General features: G+C 47.2%; 2 long non-coding RNA genes across 2 annotated transcripts in view; both read left to right on the top strand.

Moving 5' to 3' along the window:
• The window catches only part of LOC125774365 (uncharacterized), a 35,514-nt gene continuing 13,570 nt past the window's right edge, over window positions 1-21,944 (top strand). The window contains exons 1-4 of the long non-coding RNA XR_007420848.1: window positions 1-107; window positions 4,622-4,831; window positions 7,352-7,673; window positions 21,548-21,659. This is a non-coding gene — a long non-coding RNA (uncharacterized LOC125774365). The remainder of the gene's footprint in view (window positions 108-4,621; window positions 4,832-7,351; window positions 7,674-21,547; window positions 21,660-21,944) is intronic.
• On the top strand, window positions 8,055-10,345 carry LOC125774367 (uncharacterized). Its single transcript, XR_007420851.1, has 3 exons — window positions 8,055-8,653; window positions 9,256-9,493; window positions 10,320-10,345. It is a non-coding gene; the product is annotated as an uncharacterized LOC125774367 (long non-coding RNA).

The following is a 21,944-nucleotide window of genomic DNA, read 5'->3' as shown; positions in this document are numbered from 1 at the left end:
TTGGCTAATGTGTCTCGGCTAAAGTGTCTTGGCTAATGTGTCTCGGCTAAGGTGTCTTGGCTAATGTGTCTCGGCTAAGGTGTCTTGGCTAAGGTGTCTTGGCTAAGGTGTCTTGGCTAAGGTGTCTTGGCTAAGGTGTCTTGGCTAATGTGTCTTGGCTAATGTGTCTTGGCTAATGTGTCTTGGCAATTGTGTCTTGGCTAATGTGTCTTGGCTAAGGTGTCTTGGCTAAGCTGTCTTGGCTAATGTGTCTTGGCTAAGGTGTCTTGGCTAAGGTGTCTTGGCTAATGTGTTTTGGCTAATGTGACTTGGCTAATGTGTCGTGGCTAATGTGTCATGGCTAATGTGTCTTGGCTAATGTGTCTTGGCTAAGGTGTCTTGGCTAAAGTGTCTTGGCTAATGTGTCTTGGCTAAGGTGTCTTGGCTAAGGTGTCTTGGCTAATGTGTCTTGGCTAATGTGTCTTGGCTAAAGTGTCTTGGCTAAGGTGTCTTGGCTAAGCTGTCTTGGCTAAGGTGTCTTGGCTAAAGTGTCTTGGCTAATGTGTCTTGGCTAAGGTGTCTTGGCTAATGTGTCTTGGCTAAAGTGTCTTGGCTAAGGTGTCTTGGCTAATGTGTCTCGGCTAAGGTGTCTTGGCTCAGGTGTCTTGGCTAATGTGTCTTGGCTAAGGTGTCTTGGCTAATGTGTCTTGGCTAAGGTGTCTTGGCTTATGTGTCTCGGCTAAAGTGTCTTGGCTAATGTGTCTTGGCTAAGGTGTCTTGGCTAAGGTGTCTTGGCTAAGGTGTCTTGGCTAATGTGTCTTGGCTAAGGTGTCTTGGCTAAGGTGTCTTGGCTAAAGTGTCTTGGCTAAGGTGTCTTGGCTAAGGTGTCTTGGCTAAGGTGTCTTGGCTAATGTGTCTTGGCTAAGGTGTCTTGGCTAAGGTGTCTTGGCTAAGGTGTCTTGGCTAATGTGTCTTGGCGAAGGTGTTAATGTGTTTCGGCTAAAGTGTCTTGGCTAAGGTGTCTTGGCTAAGGTGTCTTGGCTAATGTGTCTTGGCTAAGGTGTCTTGGCTAAGGTGTCTTGGCTAAGGTGTCTTGGCTAAGGTGTCTTGGCTAAGGTGTCTAGGCTAAGGTGTCTTGGCTAATGTGTTTCGGCTAAGGTGTCTTGGCTAAGGTGTCTTGGCTAATGTGTCTTGGTTAATGTGTCTTGGCTAAGGTGTCTTGGCTAAGGTGTCTTGGCTAATGTGTCTTGGCTAATGTGTCTTGGCTAATGTGTCTTGGCTAATGTGTCTTGGCTAATGTGTCTTGGCTAAGGTGTCTTGGCTAATGTGTCTTGGCTAATGTGTCTTGGCTAAGGTGTCTTGGCTAAGCTGTCTTGGCTAAGGTGTCTTGGCTAAGGTGTCTTGGCTAAGGCGTCTTGGCTAATGTGTCTTGGCTAATGTGTCTTGGCTAATGTGTCTTGGCAATTGTGTCTTGGCTAAGGTGTCTTGGCTAATGTGTCTTGGCTAAGGTGTCTTGGCTAAGGTGTCTTGGCTAAGGTGTCTTGGCTAATGTGTCTTGGCTAATGTGTCTCGGCTAAGGTGTCTTGGCTAAAGTGTCTTGGCTAATGTGTCTCGGCTAAGGTGTCTTGGCTAATGTGTCTTGGCTAAGGTGTCTTGGCTAAGGTGTCTTGGCTAAGGTGTCTTGGCTAAGGTGTCTTGGCTAAGGTGTCTAGGCTAAGGTGTCTTGGCTAATGTGTCTCGGCTAAGGTGTCTTGGCTAAGGTGTCTTGGCTAATGTGTCTTGGTTAATGTGTCTTGGCTAAGGTGTCTTGGCTAAGGTGTCTTGGCTAATGTGTCTTGGCTAATGTGTCTTGGCTAATGTGTCTTGGCTAATGTGTCTTGGCTAATGTGTCTTGGCTAAGGTGTCTTGGCTAATGTGTCTTGGCTAATGTGTCTTGGCTAAGGTGTCTTGGCTAAGCTGTCTTGGCTAAGGTGTCTTGGCTAAGGTGTCTTGGCTAAGGTGTCTTGGCTAATGTGTCTTGGCTAATGTGTCTTGGCTAATGTGTCTTGGCAATTGTGTCTTGGCTAATGTGTCTTGGCTAAGGTGTCTTGGCTAAGCTGTCTTGGCTAATGTGTCTTGGCTAAGGTGTCTTGGCTAAGGTGTCTTGGCTAATGTGTTTTGGCTAATGTGACATGGCTAATGTGTCGTGGCTAATGTGTCATGGCTAATGTGTCTTGGCTAATGTGTCTTGGCTAATGTGTCTTGGCTAAGGTGTCTTGGCTAAGGTGTCTTGGCTAATGTGTTTTGGCTAAAGTGTCTTGGCTAAGGTGTCTTGGCTAAGCTGTCTTGGCTAAGGTGTCTTGGCTAAGGTGTCTTGGCTAATGTGTCTTGGCTAAGGTGTCTTGGCTAATGTGTCTTGGCTAAAGTGTCTTGGCTAAGGTGTCTTGGCTAATGTGTCTCGGCTAAGGTGTCTTGGCTAAGGTGTCTTGGCTAATGTGTCTTGGCTAAGGTGTCTTGGCTAATGTGTCTTGGCTAAGGTGTCTTGGCTTATGTGTCTCGGCTAAAGTGTCTTGGCTAATGTGTCTTGGCTAAGGTGTCTTGGCTAAGGTGTCTTGGCTAAGGTGTCTTGGCTAATGTGTCTTGGCTAAGGTGTCTTGGCTAAGGTGTCTTGGCTAAAGTGTCTTGGCTAAGGTGTCTTGGCTAATGTGTCTTGGCTAAGGTGTCTTGGCTAATGTGTCTTGGCTAAGGTGTCTTGGCTAATGTGTCTTGGCTAAGGTGTCTTGGCTAAGGTGTCTTGGCTAAGGTGTCTTGGCTAATGTGTCTTGGCGAAGGTGTCTTGGCTAATGTGTTTCGGCTAAAGTGTCCCACTTGGCAAAAGTCGTACGACATTGCGGCTTATTAGCCGGCTTATTAAAGGCTTACTAGCAACTTAGTAAGCCTCGTTCGTGGATCGTTCGCGGGGGTGGGGGAATCGGGTATAGGGGGCGGGGCGCATGTACGCTTGCATACGAGCATGCAAGCTTGCAAGCATGGAAGCTCCCAAGCTTATTTATAATAAGCCGGGAAGCCAAAAAATTAGCTTTATTTTGTCCCGTTCTTTCCTTCGCTTTTTTGTTCTTTCTCGCTTTCCCTTTCTTTCCTATTGCTGCATTCGGGACACCCTCGTCCCGAACACACCACGACCGTCAACGAAATAATTACCAGGAAATACATACGATCCCTTTTTTTATTGCACATACGCTCATCATGCGACGAACAGGTAAAAAAAACTGCCGGCGTTCTGCGAAGCGGACGGTGGGATGGGGTTCCTATGTTCGGCAGAGGTTTCTGTAAATATATAGAAGAAAAAAAAACGGAGAGACATGAGAAATCTTTACACTTTGTTTTTTTTTTTCTTTAACTCATTTCGAGTGTTAAAATGCGTACCTCTCAAGACGGCGAGTATTCAGCACTCTCTCCGATGTGATTTGTCCTGCCATCCTGCGGTTTAACTCCGGCTTCACCCTTTCCGCTTCACGGGCAAACTCTTTCCATCAGCTGATCGACTCGATGGGATTCACTACGCACAAAACACAAGGAATAGAATTAATTCACTTATCACAATCACTAGTTTTCACATTACTTACCGGAGCAAAGAATCACTTCACAAAACACGATAACGCTTGCGCACACACCTCCGCCTCCAGCAAAGGCCAAACTCATATGAATACGCCAAAGACAGGGCAAAAGCAATTTTGTAGTGAAAGAAAGGAGACAGCGAAAAACAATATAGTGCCACACTCCTCGACAGGCTTCGAAGTGTGGAACCAAAATTGTCTAACACTTCGAGTATGGGACCGTTCAGGTGTGGGGTGGGTTGGTGACGCAGGTTGCGGTGAGGGTTTACATAGAATATAGGAGCGTGTGTGAGTGAGGTAGGGTGGTGGAGTGAGAGTTTGTCGTACGATCGCTCGAAAGTGAGGGTCAGGGGTAGCGAGAATGAAGAAATTTCCCCCCTCTCATGCGATTACTGCCAAGTGGGAACTTGGCTAAGGTGTCTTGGCTAAGGTGTCTTGGCTAATGTGTCTTGGCTAAGGTGTCTTGGCTAAACCGTCTTGGCTAATGTGTCTCGGCTAAGGTGTCTTGGCTAAGGTGTCTTGGCTAAGGTGTCTTGGCTAAGGTGTCTTGGCTAAGGTGTCTTGGCTAATGTGTCTTGGCTAAGGTGTCTTGGCTAAGGTGTCTTGGCTAATGTGTCTCGGCTAAGGTGTCTTGGCTAAGGTGTCTTGGCTAATGTGTCTCGGCTAAGGTGTCTTGGCTAATGTGTCTTGGCTAATGTGTCTTGGCTAATGTGTCTTGGCTAAGGTGTCTTGGCTAAGGTGTCTTGGCTAAGGTGTCTTGGCTAATGTGTCTTGGCTAAGGTGTCTTGGCTAATGTGTCTTGGCTAAGGTGTCTTGGCTAAGCTGTCTTGGCTAAGGTGTCTTGGCTAAGGTGTCTTGGCTAATGTGTCTTGGCTAAGGTGTCTTGGCTAATGTGTCTTGGCTAAAGTGTCTTGGCTAAGGTGTCTTGGCTAATGTGTCTTGGCTAAGGTGTCTTGGCTAAGGTGTCTTGGCTAATGTGTCTTGGCTAAGGTGTCTTGGCTAATGTGTCTTGGCTAATGTGTCTTGGCTAAGGTGTCTTGGCTAAGGTGTCGTGGCTAAGGTGTCTTGGCTAAGGTGTCTTGGCTAATGTGTCTCGGCTAAAGTGTCTTGGCTAAGGTGTCTTGGCTAAGGTGTCTTGGCTAAAGTGTCTTGGCTAATGTGTCTCGGCTAAGGTGTCTTGGCTAAGGTGTCTTGGCTAAGGTGTCTTGGCTAAGGTGACTTGGCTAATGTGTCTTGGCTAAGGTGTCTTGGCTAAGGTGTCTTGGCTAAGGTGTCTTGGCTAATGTGTTTCGGCTAAGGTGTCTTGGCTAAGGTGTCTTGGCTAAAGTGTCACGGCTAAGGTGTCTTGGCTAATGTGTCTTGGCTAAGGTGTCTTGGCTAATGTGTCTCGGCTAAGGTGTCTTGGCTAATGTGTCTTGGCTAAGGTGTCTTGGCTAAGGTGTCTTGGCTAAGGTGTCTTGGCTAAGGTGTCTTGGCTAAGGTGTCTTGGCTAAGGTGTCTTGGCTAATGTGTCTCGGCTAATGTGTCTCGGCTAATGTGTCTTGGCTAATGTGTCTTGGCTAAGGTGTCTCGGCTAATGTGTCTTGGCTAAAGTGTCTTGGCTAAGGTGTCTCGGCTAAGGTGTCTTGGCTAAGGTGTCTTGGCTAATGTGTCTTGGCTAATGTGTCTTGGCTAAGGTGTCTAGGCTAAGGTGTCTTGGCTTATGTGTCTTGGCTAATGTGTCTTGGCTAAGGTGTCTTGGCTAATGTGTCTTGGCTAATGTGTCTTGGCTAAGGTGTCTTGGTTAAGGTGTCTTGGCTAAGGTGTCTCGGCTAAAGTGTCTTGGCTAAGGTGTCTTAGCTAATGTGTATCGGCTAATGTGTCTTGGCTAAGGTGTCTTGGCTAATGTGTCTTGGCTAATGTGTCTTGGCTAAGGTGTCTTGGCTAAGGTGTTTTGGCTAATGTGTCTCGGCTAAGGTGTCTTGGCTAAGGTGTCTTGGCTAAGGTGTCTTGGCTAATGTGTCTTGGCTAATGTGTCTTGGCTAATGTGTCTTGGCTAATGTGTCTTGGCTAAGGTGTCTTGGCTAAGGTGTTTTGGCTAATGTGTCTCGGCTAAAGTGTCTTGGCTAAGGTGTCTTGGCTAAGGTGTCTTGGCTAATCTGTCTTGGCTAATGTGTCTCGGCTAAAGTGTCTCGGCTAAAGTGTCTTGGCTAAGGTGTCTTGGCTAAGGTGTCTTGGCTAAGGTGTCTTGGCTAAGGTGTCTTGGCTAATGTGTCTCGGCTAATGTGTCTTGGCTAATGTGTCTTGGCTAATGTGTCTCGGCTAATGTGTCTCGGCTAATGTGTCTTGGCTAATGTGTCTTGGCTAAGGTGTCTCGGCTAATGTGTCTTGGCTAATGTGTCTTGGCTAAGGTGTCTCGGCTAAGGTGTCTTGGCTAAGGTGTCTTGGCTAATGTGTCTTGGCTAAGGTGTCTTGGCTAAGGTGTCTTGGCTAAAGTGTCTTGGCTAAGGTGTCTTGGCTAATGTGTCTTGGCTAAGGTGTCTTGGCTAAGGTGTCTTGGTTAAGGTGTCTTGGCTAATGTGTCTCGGCTAAAGTGTCTTGGCTAAGGTGTCTTAGCTAATGTGTATCGGCTAATGTGTCTTGGCTAAGGTGTCTTGGCTAATGTGTCTTGGTCAATGTGTCTTGGCTAAGGTGTCTTGGCTAAGGTGTCTTGGCTAAGGTGTTTTGGCTAATGTGTCTCGGCTAAGGTGTCTTGGCTAAGGTGTCTTGGCTAAGGTGTCTTGGCTAATGTGTCTTGGCTAATGTGTCTCGGCTAATGTGTCTTGGATAATGTGTCTTGGCTAAGGTGTCTTGGCCAATGTGTCTTGGCTAAGGTGTCTTGGCTAATGTGTCTTGGCTAAGGTGTCTTGGCTAAGGTGTCTTGGCTAAGGTGTCTTGGCTAATGTGTCTTGGCTAACGTGTCTTGGCTAAGGTGTCTTGGCTAAGGTGTCTTGGCTAAGGTGTCTTGGCTAATGTGTCTCGGCTAAGGTGTCTTGGCTAAGGTGTCTTGGCTAAGGTGTCTTGGCTAAGGTGTTTTGGCTAATGTGTCTCGGCTAAGGTGTCTTGGCTAAAGTGTCTTGGCTAATGTGTCTCGGCTAAGGTGTCTTGGCTAAGGTGTCTTGGCTAAGGTGTCTTGGCTAAGGTGTCTTGGCTAATGTGTCTCGGCTAAGGTGTCTTGGCTAAGGTGTCTTGGCTAAGGTGTCTTGGCTAAGGTGTTTTGGCTAATGTGTCTCGGCTAAGGTGTCTTGGCTAAGGTGTTTTGGCTAAGGTGTCTTGGCTAATCTGTCTTGGCTAATGTGTCTCGGCTAAAGTGTCTTGGCTAAGGTGTCTTGGCTAAGGTGTCTTGGCTAAGGTGTCTTGGCTAATGTGTCTTGGCTAATGTGTCTTGGCTAATGTGTCTTGGCTAAGGTGTCTTGGTCAAGGTGTCTTGGCTAATGTGTCTTGGCTAAGGTGTCTTGGCTAAGGTGTCTTGGCTAAGGTGTCTTGGCTAAGGTGTCTTGGCTAAGGTGTCTTGGCTAATGTGTCTTGGCTAAGGTGTCTTGGCTAAGGTGTCTTGGCTAAGGTGTCTTGGCTAAGGTGTCTTGGCTAAGGTGTCTTGGCTAAGGTGTCTTGGCTAAGGTGTCTTGGCTAAGGTGTCTTGGCTAATGTGTCTCGGCTAATGTGTCTTGGCTAATGTGTTTTGGCTAATGTGTCTTGGCTAAGGTGTCTTGGCTAATGTGTCTTGGCTAAGGTGTCTTGGCTAAACTGTCTTGGCTAAGGTGTCTTGGCTAATGTGTCTTGGCTTATGTGTCTTGGCTAAGGTGTCTTGGCTAAGGTGTCTTGGCTAAGGTGTCTTGGCTAAGGTGTCTTGGCTAATGTGTCATGGCTAAGGTGTCTTGGCTAAGGTGTATTGGCTAAGGTGTCTTGGCTAATGTGTCTTGGCTAAGGTGTCTTGGCTAAGGTGTCTTGGCTAATGTCTCTTGGCTAAGGTGTCTTGGCTAATGTGTCTTGGCTAAGGTGTCTTGGCTAATGTGTCTTGGCTAAGGTGTCTTGGCTAATGTGTCTTGGCTAATGTGTCTCGGCTAATGTGTCTTGGCTAATGTGTCTTGGCTAAGGTGTCTCGGCTAAGGTGTCTTGGCTAAGGTGTCTTGGCTAATGTGTCTTGGCTAATGTGTCTTGGCTAAAGTGTCTTGGCTAAGGTGTCTTGGCTAATGTGTCTTGGCTAATGTGTCTTGGCTAATGTGTCTTGGCTAATGCGTCTCGGCTACTGTGTCTTGGCTAATGTGTCTTGGCTAAGGTGTCTAAACTAATGTGTCTTGGCTAATGTGTCTTGGCTAATGTGTCTTGGCTAATGTGTCTTGGCTAAGGTGTCTTGGCTAAGGTGTCTTGGCTAAGGTGTCTTGGCTAATGTGTCTCGGCTAATGTGTCTTGGCTAAGGTGTCTTGGCTAAGGTGTCTTGGCTAATGTGTCTTGGCTAAGGTGTCTTGGCTAAGGTGTCTTGGCTAAGGTGTCTTGGCTAAGGTGTCTTGGCTAAGGTGTCTTGGCTAAGGTGTCTTGGCTAAGGTGTCTTGGCTAAGGTGTCTTGGCTAAGGTGTCTTGGCTAATGTGTCTCGGCTAAGGTGTCTTGGCTAATGTGTCTTGGCTAATGTGTCTTGGCTAAGGTGTCTTGGCTAAGGTGTCTTGGCTAATGTGTCTTGGCTAAAGTGTCTTGGCTAAGGTGTCTTGGCTAAGCTGTCTTGGCTAAGGTGTCTTGGCTAATGTGTCTTGGCTAAAGTGTCTTGGCTAAGGTGTCTTGGCTAATGTGTCTTGGCTAAGGTGTCTTGGCTAAGGTGTCTTGGCTAATGTGTCTTGGCTAAGGTGTCTTGGCTAATGTGTCTTAGCTAAGGTGTCTTGGCTAATGTGTCTCGGCTAAAGTGTCTTGGCTAATGTGTCTTGGCTAAGGTGTCTTGGCTTATGTGTCTCGGCTAAGGTGTCTTGGCTAATGTGTCTTGGCTAATGTGTCTTGGCTAAGGTGTCTTGGCTAAGGTGTCTTGGCTAATGTGTCTTGGCTAATGTGTCTTGGCTAAGGTGTCTTGGCTAATGTGTCTTGGCTAAGGTGTCTTGGCTAAGGTGTCTTGGCTAAGGTGTCTTGGCTAAGGTGTCTTGGCTAATGTGTCTTGGCTAAGGTGTCTTGGCTAATGTGTCTTGGCTAAGGTGTCTTGGCTAAGGTGTCTTGGCTAAGGTGTCTTGGCTAAGGTGTCTTGGCTAATGTGTCTCGGTTAAGGTGTCTTGGCTAAAGTGTCTTGGCTAATGTGTCTCGGCTAAGGTGTCTTGGCTAATGTGTCTTGGCTAAGGTGTCTTGGCTAAGGTGTCTTGGCTAAGGTGTCTTGGCTAAGGTGTCTTGGCTAAGGTGTCTTGGCTAATGTGTCTCGGCTAAGGTGTCTTGGCTAATGTGTCTTGGCTAATGTGTCTTGGCTAAGGTGTCTTGGCTAAGGTGTCTTGGCTAAAGTGTCTTGGCTAAGGTGTCTTGGCTAAGCTGTCTTGGCTAAGGTGTCTTGGCTAATGTGTCTTGGCTAAAGTGTCTTGGCTAAGGTGTCTTGGCTAATGTGTCTTGGCTAATGTGTCTTGGCTAAGGTGTCTTGGCTAAGGTGTCTTGGCTAATGTGTCTTGGCTAAGGTGTCTTGGCTAATGTGTCTTGGCTAAGGTGTCTTGGCTAATGTGTCTCGGCTAAAGTGTCTTGGCTAATGTGTCTTGGCTAAGGTGTCTTGGCTAAGGTGTCTTGGCTAAGGTGTCTTGGCTAATGTGTCTTGGCTAAGGTGTCTTGGCTTAGGTGTCTTGGCTAAGGTATCTTGGCTAATGTGTCTTGGCTAAGGTGTCTTGGCTAATGTGTCTTGGCTAAGGTGTCTTGGCTAATGTGTCTTGGCTAAGGTGTCTTGGCTAAGGTGTCTTGGCTAAGGTGTCTTGGCTAATGTGTCTTGGCGAAGGTGTCTTGGCTAATGTGTTTCGGCTAAAGTGTCTTGGCTAAGGTGTCTTTGCTAAGGTGTCTTGGCTAAGGTGTCTTGGCTAATGTGTCTCGGCTAAGGTGTCTTGGCTAAAGCGTCTTGGCTAATGTGTCTCGGCTAAGGTGTCTTGGCTAAGGTGTCTTGGCTAAGGTGTCTTGGCTAAGGTGTCTTGGCTAAGGTGTCTTGGCTAATGTGTCTTGGCTAAGGTGTCTTGGCTAAGGTGTCTTGGCTAAGGTGTCTTGGCTAATGTGTCTCGGCTAAGGTGTCTTGGCTAAGGTGTCTTGGCTAATGTGTCTCGGCTAAGGTGTCTTGGCTAATGTGTCTTGGCTAAGGTGTCTTGGCTAATGTGTCTTGGCTAAGGTGTCTTGGCTAAGGTGTCGTGGCTAAGGTGTCTTGGCTAAGGTGTCTTGGCTAATGCGTCTTGGCTAAGGTGTCTTGGCTAATGTGTCTTGGCTAAAGTGTCTTGGCTAAGGTGTCTTGGCTAATGTGTCTCGGCTAAGGTGTCTTGGCTAAGGTGTCTCGGCTAAGGTGTCTTGGCTAATGTGTCTCGGCTAAGGTGTCTTGGCTAATGTGTCTTGGCTAAGGTGTCTTGGCTAATGTGTCTTGGCTAAGGTGTCTTGGCTAATGTGTCTTGGCTAAGGTGTCTTGGCTAAGGTGTCTTGGCTAAGGTGTCTTGGCTAATGTGTCTTGGCGAAGGTGTCTTGGCTAATGTGTTTCGGCTAAAGTGTCTTGGCTAAGGTGTCTTGGCTAAGGTGTCTTGGCTAAGGTGTCTTGGCTTATGTGTCTCGGCTAAGGTGTCTTGGCTAAAGCGTCTTGGCTAATGTGTCTCGGCTAAGGTGTCTTGGCTAAGGTGTCTTGGCTAAGGTGTCTTGGCTAATGTGTCTTGGCTAAGGTGTCTTGGCTAAGGTGTCTTGGCTAAGGTGTCTTGGCTAAGGTGTCTTGGCTAAGGTGTCTTGGCTAAGGTGTCTTGCCTAAGGTGTCTTGGCTAAGGTGTCTTGGCTAAGGTGTCTTGGCTAAGGTGTCTTGGCTAAGGTGTCTTGCCTAAGGTGTCTTGGCTAAGGTGTCTTGGCTAAGGTGTCTTGGCTAAGGTGTCTTGGCTAAGGTGTCTTGGCTAAGGTGTCTTGGCTAATGTGTCTCGGCTAATGTGTCTCGGCTAATGTGTCGTGGCTAAGGTGTCTTGGCTAAGGTGTCTTGGCTAAGGTGTCTTGGCTAAGGTGTCTTGGCTAATGTGTCTTGGCTAAAGTGTCTTGGCTAATGTGTCTTGGCTAAGGTGTCTTGGCTAATGTGTCTTGGCTAAGGTGTCTTGGCTAAAGTGTCTTGGCTAAGGTGTCTTGGCTAAAGTGTCTTGGCTAAGGTGTCTTGGCTGAGGTGTCTTGGCTAATGTGTCTTGGCTAAGGTGTCTTGGCTAAGGTGTCTTGGCTAAAGTGTCTTGGCTAATGTGTCTTGGCTAATGTGTCTTGGCTAATGTGTCTTGGCTAAGGTGTCTTGGCTAATGTGTCTTGGCTTATGTGTCTTGGCTAAAGTGTCTTGGCTAACGTGTCTTGGCTAATGTGTCTTGGCTAAGGTGTCTTTGCTAATGTGCCTTGGCTAATGTGTCTTGGCTAAAGTGTCTTGGCTAAGGTGTCTTGGCTAAGGTGTCTTGGCTAAGGTGTCTTGGCTAATGTGTCTTGGCTAAGGTGTCTTGGCTAAAGTGTCTTGGCTAACGTGTCTTGGCTGAGGTGTCTTGGCTAATGTGTCTCGGCTAATGTGTTTTGGCTAAGGTGTCTTGGCTAAGGTGTCTTGGCTAAGGTGTCTTGGCTAATGTGTCTCGGCTAAGGTGTCTTGGCTAAAGTGTCTTGGCTAAGGTGTCTTGGCTAAGGTGTCTTGGCTAATGTGTCCTGGCTGAGGTGTCTTGGCTAAGGTGTCTTGGCTAAGGTGTCTTGGCTAAAGTGTCTTGGCTAATGTGTCTTGGCTAAGGTGTCTTGGCTAAGGTGTCTTGGCTAAGGTGTCTTGGCTAATGTGTCTTGGCTAATGTGTCTTGGCTAAGGTGTCTTGGCTAAGGTGTCTTGGCTAAGGTGTCTTGGCTAATGTGTTTTGGCTAATGTGTCTTGGCTAATGTCTCTTGGCTAATGTGTCTTGGCTAAGGTGTCTTGGCTAAGGTGTCTTGGCTAATGTGTCTTGGCTAAGGTGTCTTGGCTAAGGTGGCTTGGCTAAGGTGTCTTGGCTAAGGTGTCTTGGCTAAGGTGTCTTGGCTAAAGTGTCTTGGCTAAGGTGTCTTGGCTAAGGTGTCTTGGCTAATGTGTCTTGGCTAAGGTGTCTTGGCTAAGGTGTCTTGGCTAAGGTGTCTTGGCTAAAGTGTCTTGGCTAATGTGTCTTGGCTAAGGTGTCTTGGCTAAGGTGTCTTGGCTAAGGTGTCTTGGCTAAGGTGTCTTGGCTAAAGTGTCTTGGCTAATGTGTCTCGGCTTATGTGTTTTGGCTAAGGTGTCTTGGCTAAGGTGTCTTGGCTAAGGTGTCTTGGCTAAGGTGTCTTGGCTAAAGTGTCTTGGCTAATATGTCTTGGCTAATGTGTCTTGGCTATTGTGTCTTGGCTAAGGTGTCTTGGCTAAGGTGTCTTGGCTAAGGTGTCTTGGCTAATGTGTCTTGGCTAGGGTGTCTTGGCTAAGGTGTCTTGGCTAATGTGTCTTGGCTAAGGTGTCTTGGCTAAAGTGTCTTGGCTAACGTGTCTTGGCTGAGGTGTCTTGGCTAATGTGTCTCGGCTTATGTGTTTTGGCTAAGGTGTCTTGGCTAAGGTGTCTTGGCTAAGGTGTCTTGGCTAATGTGTCTCGGCTAAGGTGTCTTGGCTAAAGTGTCTTGGCTAAGGTGTCTTGGCTAAGGTGTCTTTGCTAAAGTGTCTTGGCTAAGGTGTCTTGGCTAAGGTGTCATGGCTAATGTGTCTTGGCTAAGGTGTCTTGGCTAAGGTGTCTTGGATAAGGTGTCTTGGCTAAGGTGTCTTGGCTAAGGTGTCTTGGCTAATGTGTCTTGGCTAATGTGTCTTGGCTAATGTGTCTTGGCTAAGGTGTCTTGGCTAAGGTGTCTTGGCTAATGTGTCTTGGCTAAGGTGTCTTGGCTAAGGTGTCTTGGCTAAGGTGTCTTGGATAAGGTGTCTTGGCTAAGGTGTCTTGGCTAATGTGTTTTGGCTAATGTGTCTTGGCTAATGTGTCTTGGCTAATGTGTCTTGGCTAAGGTGTCTTGGCTAAGGTGTCTTGGCTAAGGTGTCTTGGCTAATGTGTCTTGGCTAAGGTGTCTTGGCTAAGGTGGCTTGGCTAAGGTGTCTTGGCTAAGGTGTCTTGGCTAAGGTGTCTTGGCTAAAGTGTCTTTACTAAGGTGTCTTGGCTAAGGTGTCTTGGCTAAGGTGTCTTGGCTAAGGTGTCTTGGCTAATGTGTCTTGGCTAAGGTGTCTTGGCTAAGGTGTCTTGGCTAATGTGTCTTGGCTAAGGTGTCTTGGCTAATGTGTCTTGCCTAATGTGTCTTGGCTATGGTGTCTTGGCTATGATGTCTCGGCTAATGTGTCTTGGCTAATGTGTCTTGGCTAAGGTGTCTTGGCTAAGGTGTCTTGGCTAATGTGTCTTGGCTAAGGTGTCTTGGCTAAGGTGTCTTGGCTAAGGTGTCTTGGCTAATGTGTCTTGGCTAAGGTGTCTTGGCTAATGTGTCTTGGCTAAGGTGTCTTGGCTAATGTGTCTTGGCTAATGTGTCTCGGCTAATGTGTCTTGGCTAAGGTGTCTTGGCTAATGTGTCTTGGCTAAAGTGTCTTGGCTAAGGTGTCTTGGCTAAGGTGTCTTGGCTAATGTGTCTTGGCTAAGGTGTCTTGGCTAAGGTGTCTTGGCTAAGGTGTCTTGGCTAATGTGTCTTGGCTAAGGTGTCTTGGCTAATGTGTCTTGGCTAATGTGTCTTGGCTAAGGTTTCTTGGCTAAGGTGTCTTGGCTAATGTGTCTTGGCTAATGTGTCTTGGCTAAGGTGTCTTGGCTAATGTGTCTCGGCTAAGGTGTCTTGGCTAAGGTGTCTTGGCTAAGGTGTCTTGGCTAAGGTGTCTTGGCTAATGTGTCTTGGCTAAGGTGTCTTGGCTAATGTGTCTTGGCTAAGGTGTCTTGGCTAAGGTGTCTTGGCTAAGGTGTCTTGGCTAAGGTGTCTTGGCTAAAGTGTCTTGGCTAATGTGTCTTGGCTAGGGTGTCTTGGCTAAGGTGTCTTGGCTAATGTGTCTTGGCTAATGTGTCTTGGCTAAGGTGTCTTGGCTAATGTGTCTCGGCTAATGTGTCTTGGCTAAGGTGTCTTGGCTAATGTGTCTCGGCTAATGTGTCTTGGCTAAGGTGTCTTGGCTAAGGTGTCTTGGCTAATGTGTCTTGGCTAATGTGTCTTGGCTAATGTGTCTTGGCTAAGGTGTCTTGGCTAAGGTGTCTTGGCTAAGGTGTCTTGGCTAAGGTGTCTTGGCTAAAGTGTCTTGGCTAATGTGTCTTGGCTAAGGTGTCTTGGCTAATGTGTCTTGGCTAAGGTGTCTTGGCTAAGGTGTCTTGGCTAAGGTGTCTTGGCTAAAGTGTCTTGGCTAATGTGTCTTGGCTAGGGTGTCTTGGCTAAGGTGTCTTGGCTAATGTGTCTTGGCTAATGTGTCTTGGCTAAGGTGTCTTGGCTAATGTGTCTCGGCTAATGTGTCTTGGCTAAGGTGTCTTGGCTAATGTGTCTCGGCTAATGTGTCTTGGCTAAGGTGTCTTGGCTAAGGTGTCTTGGCTAATGTGTCTTGGCTAATGTGTCTTGGCTAATGTGTCTTGGCTAAGGTGTCTTGGCTAAGGTGTCTTGGCTAAGGTGTCTTGGCTAAGGTGTCTTGGCTAAAGTGTCTTGGCTAATGTGTCTTGGCTAAGGTGTCTTGGCTAATGTGTCTTGGCTAAGGTGTCTTGGCTAAGGTGTCTTGGCTAAAGTGTCTTGGCTAATGTGTCTTGGCTAGGGTGTCTTGGCTAAGGTGTCTTGGCTAATGTGTCTTGGCTAATGTGTCTTGGCTAAGGTGTCTTGGCTAATGTGTCTCGGCTAATGTGTCTTGGCTAAGGTGTCTTGGCTAATGTGTCTCGGCTAATGTGTCTTGGCTAAGGTGTCTTGGCTAAGGTGTCTTGGCTAATGTGTCTTGGCTAATGTGTCTTGGCTAATGTGTCTTGGCTAAGGTGTCTTGGCTAAGGTGTCTTGGCTAATGTGTCTTGGCTAAGGTGTCTTGGCTAATGTGTCTTGGCTAAGGTGTCTTGGCTAAGGTGTCTTGGCTAAGGTGTCTTGGCTAAGGTGTCTTGGCTAAAGTGTCTTGGCTAATGTGTCTTGGCTAGGGTGTCTTGGCTAAGGTGTCTTGGCTAATGTGTCTTGGCTAATGTGTCTTGGCTAAGGTGTCTTGGCTAATGTGTCTCGGCTAATGTGTCTTGGCTAAGGTGTCTTGGCTAATGTGTCTCGGCTAATGTGTCTTGGCTAAGGTGTCTTGGCTAAGGTGTCTTGGCTAATGTGTCTTGGCTAATGTGTCTTGGCTAATGTGTCTTGGCTAAGGTGTCTTGGCTAAGGTGTCTTGGCTAAGGTGTCTTGGCTAAGGTGTCTTGGCTAAAGTGTCTTGGCTAATGTGTCTTGGCTAAGGTGTCTTGGCTAATGTGTCTTGGCTAAGGTGTCTTGGCTAAGGTGTCTTGGCTAAGGTGTCTTGGCTAAAGTGTCTTGGCTAATGTGTCTTGGCTAGGGTGTCTTGGCTAAGGTGTCTTGGCTAATGTGTCTTGGCTAATGTGTCTTGGCTAAGGTGTCTTGGCTAATGTGTCTCGGCTAATGTGTCTTGGCTAAGGTGTCTTGGCTAATGTGTCTCGGCTAATGTGTCTTGGCTAAGGTGTCTTGGCTAAGGTGTCTTGGCTAATGTGTCTTGGCTAATGTGTCTTGGCTAATGTGTCTTGGCTAAGGTGTCTTGGCTAAGGTGTCTTGGCTAAGGTGTCTTGGCTAAGGTGTCTTGGCTAAAGTGTCTTGGCTAATGTGTCTTGGCTAAGGTGTCTTGGCTAATGTGTCTTGGCTAAGGTGTCTTGGCTAAGGTGTCTTGGCTAATGTGTCTCAGCTAATGTGCCTTGGCTAAGGTGTCTTGGCTAATGTGTCTTCGTTAAAGTGTCTTGGCTAATGTGTCTTGGCTATGGTGTCTTGGCTAATGTGTCTCGGCTAATGTGTCTTGGCTAATGTGTCTTGGCTAAGGTGTCTTGGCTAAGGTGTCTTGGCTAAGGTGTCTTGGCTAAGGTGTCTTGGCTTAAGTGTCTTGGCTAATGTGTCTTGGCTAAGGTGTCTTGGCTAAGGTGTCTTGGCTAATGTGTCTTGGCTAATGTGTCTTGGCTAAGGTGTCTTGGCTAATGTGTCTCGGCTAAGATGTCTTGGCTAAGGTGTCTTGGCTAATGTGTCTTGGCTAATGTGTCTTGGCTAAGGTGTCTTGGCTAAGGTGTCTTGGCTAAGGTGTCTTGGCTAAGGTGTCTTGGCTAAGGTGTCTTGGCTAAGGTGTCTTGGCTAAAGTGTCTTGGCTAATGTGTCTTGGCTAAGTTGTGTTGGCTAATGTGTCTTGGCTAAGGTGTCTTGGCTAAGGTGTCTTGGCTAAGGTGTCTTGGCTAAGGTGTCTTGGCTAATGTGTCTTGGCTAATGTGTCTTGGCTAATGTGTCTTGGATAAGGTGTCTTGGCTAAGGTGTCTTGGCTAAGGTGTCTTGGCTAAGGTGTCTTGGCTAAAGTGTCTTGGCTAAGGCGTCTTGGCTAATGTGTCTTGGCTAATGTGTCTTGGCTAATGTGTCTTGGCTAATGTGTCTTGGCTAATGTGTCTTGGCTAATGTGTCTTGGCTAAGGTGTCTTGGCTAAGGTGTCTTGGCTAATGTGTCTTGGCTAAGGTGTCTTGGCTAAGGTGTCTTGGCTAATGTGTCTTGGCTAAGGTGTCTTGGCTAATGTGTCTTGCCTAATGTGTCTTGGCTATGGTGTCTTGGCTATGATGTCTCGGCTAATGTGTCTTGGCTAATGTGTCTTGGCTAAGGTGTCTTGGCTAAGGTGTCTTGGCTAATGTGTCTTGGCTAAGGTGTCTTGGCTAAGGTGTCTTGGCTAAGGTGTCTTGGCTAATGTGTCTTGGCTAAGGTGTCTTGGCTAATGTGTCTTGGCTAAGGTGTCTTGGCTAAGGTGTCTTGGCTAATGTGTCTCGGCTAATGTGTCTTGGCTAAGGTGTCTTGGCTAATGTGTCTTGGCTAAAGTGTCTTGGCTAAGGTGTCTTGGCTAAGGTGTCTTGGCTAATGTGTCTTGGCTAAGGTGTCTTGGCTAAGGTGTCTTGGCTAAGGTGTCTTGGCTAATGTGTCTTGGCTAAGGTGTCTTGGCTAATGTGTCTTGGCTAATGTGTCTTGGCTAAGGTTTCTTGGCTAAGGTGTCTTGGCTAATGTGTCTTGGCTAATGTGTCTTGGCTAAGGTGTCTTGGCTAATGTGTCTCGGCTAAGGTGTCTTGGCTAAGGTGTCTTGGCTAAGGTGTCTTGGCTAATGTGTCTTGGCTAAGGTGTCTTGGCTAAGGTGTCTTGGCTAATGTGTCTTGGCTAAGGTGTCTTGGCTAAGGTGTCTTGGCTAAGGTGTCTTGGCTAAGGTGTCTTGGCTAAAGTGTCTTGGCTAATGTGTCTTGGCTAGGGTGTCTTGGCTAAGGTGTCTTGGCTAATGTGTCTTGGCTAATGTGTCTTGGCTAAGGTGTCTTGGCTAATGTGTCTCGGCTAATGTGTCTTGGCTAAGGTGTCTTGGCTAATGTGTCTCGGCTAATGTGTCTTGGCTAAGGTGTCTTGGCTAAGGTGTCTTGGCTAATGTGTCTTGGCTAATGTGTCTTGGCTAATGTGTCTTGGCTAAGGTGTCTTGGCTAAGGTGTCTTGGCTAAGGTGTCTTGGCTAAGGTGTCTTGGCTAAAGTGTCTTGGCTAATGTGTCTTGGCTAAGGTGTCTTGGCTAATGTGTCTTGGCTAAGGTGTCTTGGCTAAGGTGTCTTGGCTAAGGTGTCTTGGCTAAAGTGTCTTGGCTAATGTGACTTGGCTAGGGTGTCTTGGCTAAGGTGTCTTGGCTAATGTGTCTTGGCTAATGTGTCTTGGCTAAGGTGTCTTGGCTAATGTGTCTCGGCTAATGTGTCTTGGCTAAGGTGTCTTGGCTAATGTGTCTCGGCTAATGTGTCTTGGCTAAGGTGTCTTGGCTAAGGTGTCTTGGCTAATGTGTCTTGGCTAATGTGTCTTGGCTAATGTGTCTTGGCTAAGGTGTCTTGGCTAAGGTGTCTTGGCTAAGGTGTCTTGGCTAAGGTGTCTTGGCTAAAGTGTCTTGGCTAATGTGTCTTGGCTAAGGTGTCTTGGCTAATGTGTCTTGGCTAAGGTGTCTTGGCTAAGGTGTCTTGGCTAAAGTGTCTTGGCTAATGTGTCTTGGCTAGGGTGTCTTGGCTAAGGTGTCTTGGCTAATGTGTCTTGGCTAATGTGTCTTGGCTAAGGTGTCTTGGCTAATGTGTCTCGGCTAATGTGTCTTGGCTAAGGTGTCTTGGCTAATGTGTCTCGGCTAATGTGTCTTGGCTAAGGTGTCTTGGCTAAGGTGTCTTGGCTAATGTGTCTTGGCTAATGTGTCTTGGCTAATGTGTCTTGGCTAAGGTGTCTTGGCTAAGGTGTCTTGGCTAATGTGTCTTGGCTAAGGTGTCTTGGCTAAGGTGTCTTGGCTAATGTGTCTTGGCTAAGGTGTCTTGGCTAAGGTGTCTTGGCTAAGGTGTCTTGGCTAAGGTGTCTTGGCTAAAGTGTCTTGGCTAATGTGTCTTGGCTAGGGTGTCTTGGCTAAGGTGTCTTGGCTAATGTGTCTTGGCTAATGTGTCTTGGCTAAGGTGTCTTGGCTAATGTGTCTCGGCTAATGTGTCTTGGCTAAGGTGTCTTGGCTAATGTGTCTCGGCTAATGTGTCTTGGCTAAGGTGTCTTGGCTAAGGTGTCTTGGCTAATGTGTCTTGGCTAATGTGTCTTGGCTAATGTGTCTTGGCTAAGGTGTCTTGGCTAAGGTGTCTTGGCTAAGGTGTCTTGGCTAAGGTGTCTTGGCTAAAGTGTCTTGGCTAATGTGTCTTGGCTAAGGTGTCTTGGCTAATGTGTCTTGGCTAAGGTGTCTTGGCTAAGGTGTCTTGGCTAAGGTGTCTTGGCTAAAGTGTCTTGGCTAATGTGTCTTGGCTAGGGTGTCTTGGCTAAGGTGTCTTGGCTAATGTGTCTTGGCTAATGTGTCTTGGCTAAGGTGTCTTGGCTAATGTGTCTCGGCTAATGTGTCTTGGCTAAGGTGTCTTGGCTAATGTGTCTCGGCTAATGTGTCTTGGCTAAGGTGTCTTGGCTAAGGTGTCTTGGCTAATGTGTCTTGGCTAATGTGTCTTGGCTAATGTGTCTTGGCTAAGGTGTCTTGGCTAAGGTGTCTTGGCTAAGGTGTCTTGGCTAAGGTGTCTTGGCTAAAGTGTCTTGGCTAATGTGTCTTGGCTAAGGTGTCTTGGCTAATGTGTCTTGGCTAAGGTGTCTTGGCTAAGGTGTCTTGGCTAATGTGTCTCAGCTAATGTGCCTTGGCTAAGGTGTCTTGGCTAATGTGTCTTCGTTAAAGTGTCTTGGCTAATGTGTCTTGGCTATGGTGTCTTGGCTAATGTGTCTCGGCTAATGTGTCTTGGCTAATGTGTCTTGGCTAAGGTGTCTTGGCTAAGGTGTCTTGGCTAAGGTGTCTTGGCTAAGGTGTCTTGGCTAGGGTGTCTTGGCTAATGTGTCTTGGCTAAGGTGTCTTGGCTAAGGTGTCTTGGCTAATGTGTCTTGGCTAATGTGTCTTGGCTAAGGTGTCTTGGCTAATGTGTCTCGGCTAAGATGTCTTGGCTAAGGTGTCTTGGCTAATGTGTCTTGGCTAATGTGTCTTGGCTAAGGTGTCTTGGCTAAGGTGTCTTGGCTAAGGTGTCTTGGCTAAGGTGTCTTGGCTAAGGTGTCTTGGCTAAGGTGTCTTGGCTAAAGTGTCTTGGCTAATGTGTCTTGGCTAAGTTGTGTTGGCTAATGTGTCTTGGCTAAGGTGTCTTGGCTAAGGTGTCTTGGCTAAGGTGTCTTGGCTAAGGTGTCTTGGCTAATGTGTCTTGGCTAATGTGTCTTGGCTAATGTGTCTTGGATAAGGTGTCTTGGCTAAGGTGTCTTGGCTAAGGTGTCTTGGCTAAGGTGTCTTGGCTAAAGTGTCTTGGCTAAGGCGTCTTGGCTAATGTGTCTTGGCTAATGTGTCTTGGCTAATGTGTTTTGGCTAATGTGTCTTGGCTAATGTGTCTTGGCTAATGTGTCTTGGCTAAGGTGTCTTGGCTAAGGTGTCTTGGCTAATGTGTCTTGGCTAAGGTGTCTTGGCTAAGGTGTCTTGGCTAAGGTGTCTTGGCTAAGGTGTCTTGGCTAAAGTGTCTTGGCTAAGGTGTCTTGGCTAAGGTGTCTTGGCTAAGGTGTCTTGGCTAAGGTGTCTTGGCTAATGTGTCTTGGCTAAGGTGTCTTGGCTAATGTGTCTTGGCTAAGGTGTCTTGGCTAATGTGTCTTGGCTAATGTGTCTTGGCTATGGTGTCTTGGCTATGGTGTCTTGGCTATGATGTCTCGGCTAATGTGTCTTGGCTAATGTGTCTTGGCTAAGGTGTCTTGGCTAAAGTGTCTTGGCTAAGGTGTCTTGGCTAAGGTGTCTTGGCTAAGGTGTCTTGGCTAAAGTGTCTTGGCTAATGTGTCTTGGCTAAGGTGTCTTGGCTAATGTGTCTTGGCTAAGGTGTCTTGGCTAAGGTGTCTTGGCTAATGTGTCTCGGCTAATGTGTCTTGGCTAAGGTGTCTTGGCTAATGTGTCTTGGCTAAAGTGTCTTGGCTAATGTGTCTTGGCTAAGGTGTCTTGGCTAATGTGTCTTGGCTAATGTGTCTTGGCTAAGGTGTCTTGGCTAAAGTGTCTTGGCTAATGTGTCTTGGCTAATGTGTCTTGGCTAAGGTGTCTTGGCTAATGTGTCTCGGCTAATGTGTCTTGGCTAAGGTGTCTTGGCTAATGTGTCTTGGCTATGGTGTCTTGGCTAATGTGTCTCGGCTAATGTGTCTTGGCTAATGTGTCTTGGCTAAGGTGTCTTGGCTAAGGTGTCTTGGCTAAGGTGTCTTGGCTAAGGTGTCTTGGCTAAAGTGTCTTGGCTAATGTGTCTTGGCTAAGGTGTCTTGGCTAAGGTGTCTTGGCTAATGTGTCTTGGCTAATGTGTCTTGGCTAATGTGTCTTGGCTAATGTGTCTCGGCTAATGTGTCTTGGCTAAGGTGTCTTGGCTAAGGTGTCTTGGCTAATGTGTCTTGGCTAATGTGTCTTGGCTAAGGTGTCTTGGCTAAGGTGGCTTGGCTAAGGTGTCTTGGCTAAGGTGTCTTGGCTAAGGTGTCTTGGCTAAAGTGTCTTGGCTAAGGTGTCTTGGCTAAGGTGTCTTGGCTAAGGTGTCTTGGCTAAGGTGTCTTGGCTAAGGTGTCTTTGCTAAGGTGTCTTGGCTAATGTGTCTTGGCTAAGGTGTCTTGGCGAAGGTGTCTTGGCTAATGTGTCTTGGCTATGGTGTCTTGGCTATGATGTCTCGGCTAATGTGTCTTGGCTAATGTGTCCTGGCTAAGGTGTCTTGGCTAAGGTGTCTTGGCTAAGGTGTCTTGGCTAAGGTGTCTTGGCTAAGGTGTCTTGGCTAAAGTGTCTTGGCTAATGTGTCTTGGTTAAGGTGTCTTGGCTAATGTGTCTTGGCTAAGGTGTCTTGGCTAAGGTGTCTTGGCTAATGTGTCTCGGCTAATGTGTCTTGGCTAAGGTGTCTTGGCTAATGTGTCTTTGCTAATGTGTCTTGGCTAAGGTGTCTTGGCTAATGTGTTTTGGCTAATGTGTCTTGGCTAATGTGTCTTGGCTAATGTGTCTTGGCTAAGGTGTCTTGGCTAAGGTGTCTTGGCTAATGTGTCTTGGCTAATGTGTCTTGGCTAAGGTGTCTTGGCTAATGTGTCTTGGCTAATGTGTCTTGGCTAAGGTGTCTTGGCTAATGTGTCTTGGCCAAAGTGTCTTGGCTAATGTGTCTTGGCTAATGTGTCTTGGCTAATGTGTCTCGGCTTATGTGTCTTGGCTAATGTGTCTTGGCTAATGTGTCTTGGCTAAGGTGTCTTGGCTAATGTGTCTTGGCTAATGTGTCTTGGCTAATGTGTCTCGGCTAATGTGTCATGGCTAAGGTGTCTTGGCTAAGGTGTCTTGGCTTATGTGTCTTGGCTAATGTGTCTTGGCTAAGGTGTCTTGGCTAAGGTGTCTTGGCTAAGGTGTCTTGGCTAAGGTGTCTTGGCTAAGGTGTCTTGGCTAAAGTGTCTTGGCTAATGTGTCTTGGCTAAGGTGTCTTGGCTAATGTGTCTTGGCTAAGGTATCTTGGCTAAGGTATC

The sequence above is a fragment of the Anopheles funestus genome, unplaced genomic scaffold, assembly GCF_943734845.2.
Source record: "Anopheles funestus unplaced genomic scaffold, idAnoFuneDA-416_04 scaffold_65_ctg1, whole genome shotgun sequence".
Lineage (NCBI taxonomy): Eukaryota > Metazoa > Arthropoda > Insecta > Diptera > Culicidae > Anopheles > Anopheles funestus.
Note: the sequence above shows the minus strand (reverse complement) of the source record. Positions and strands in the feature narration are given on the sequence as shown.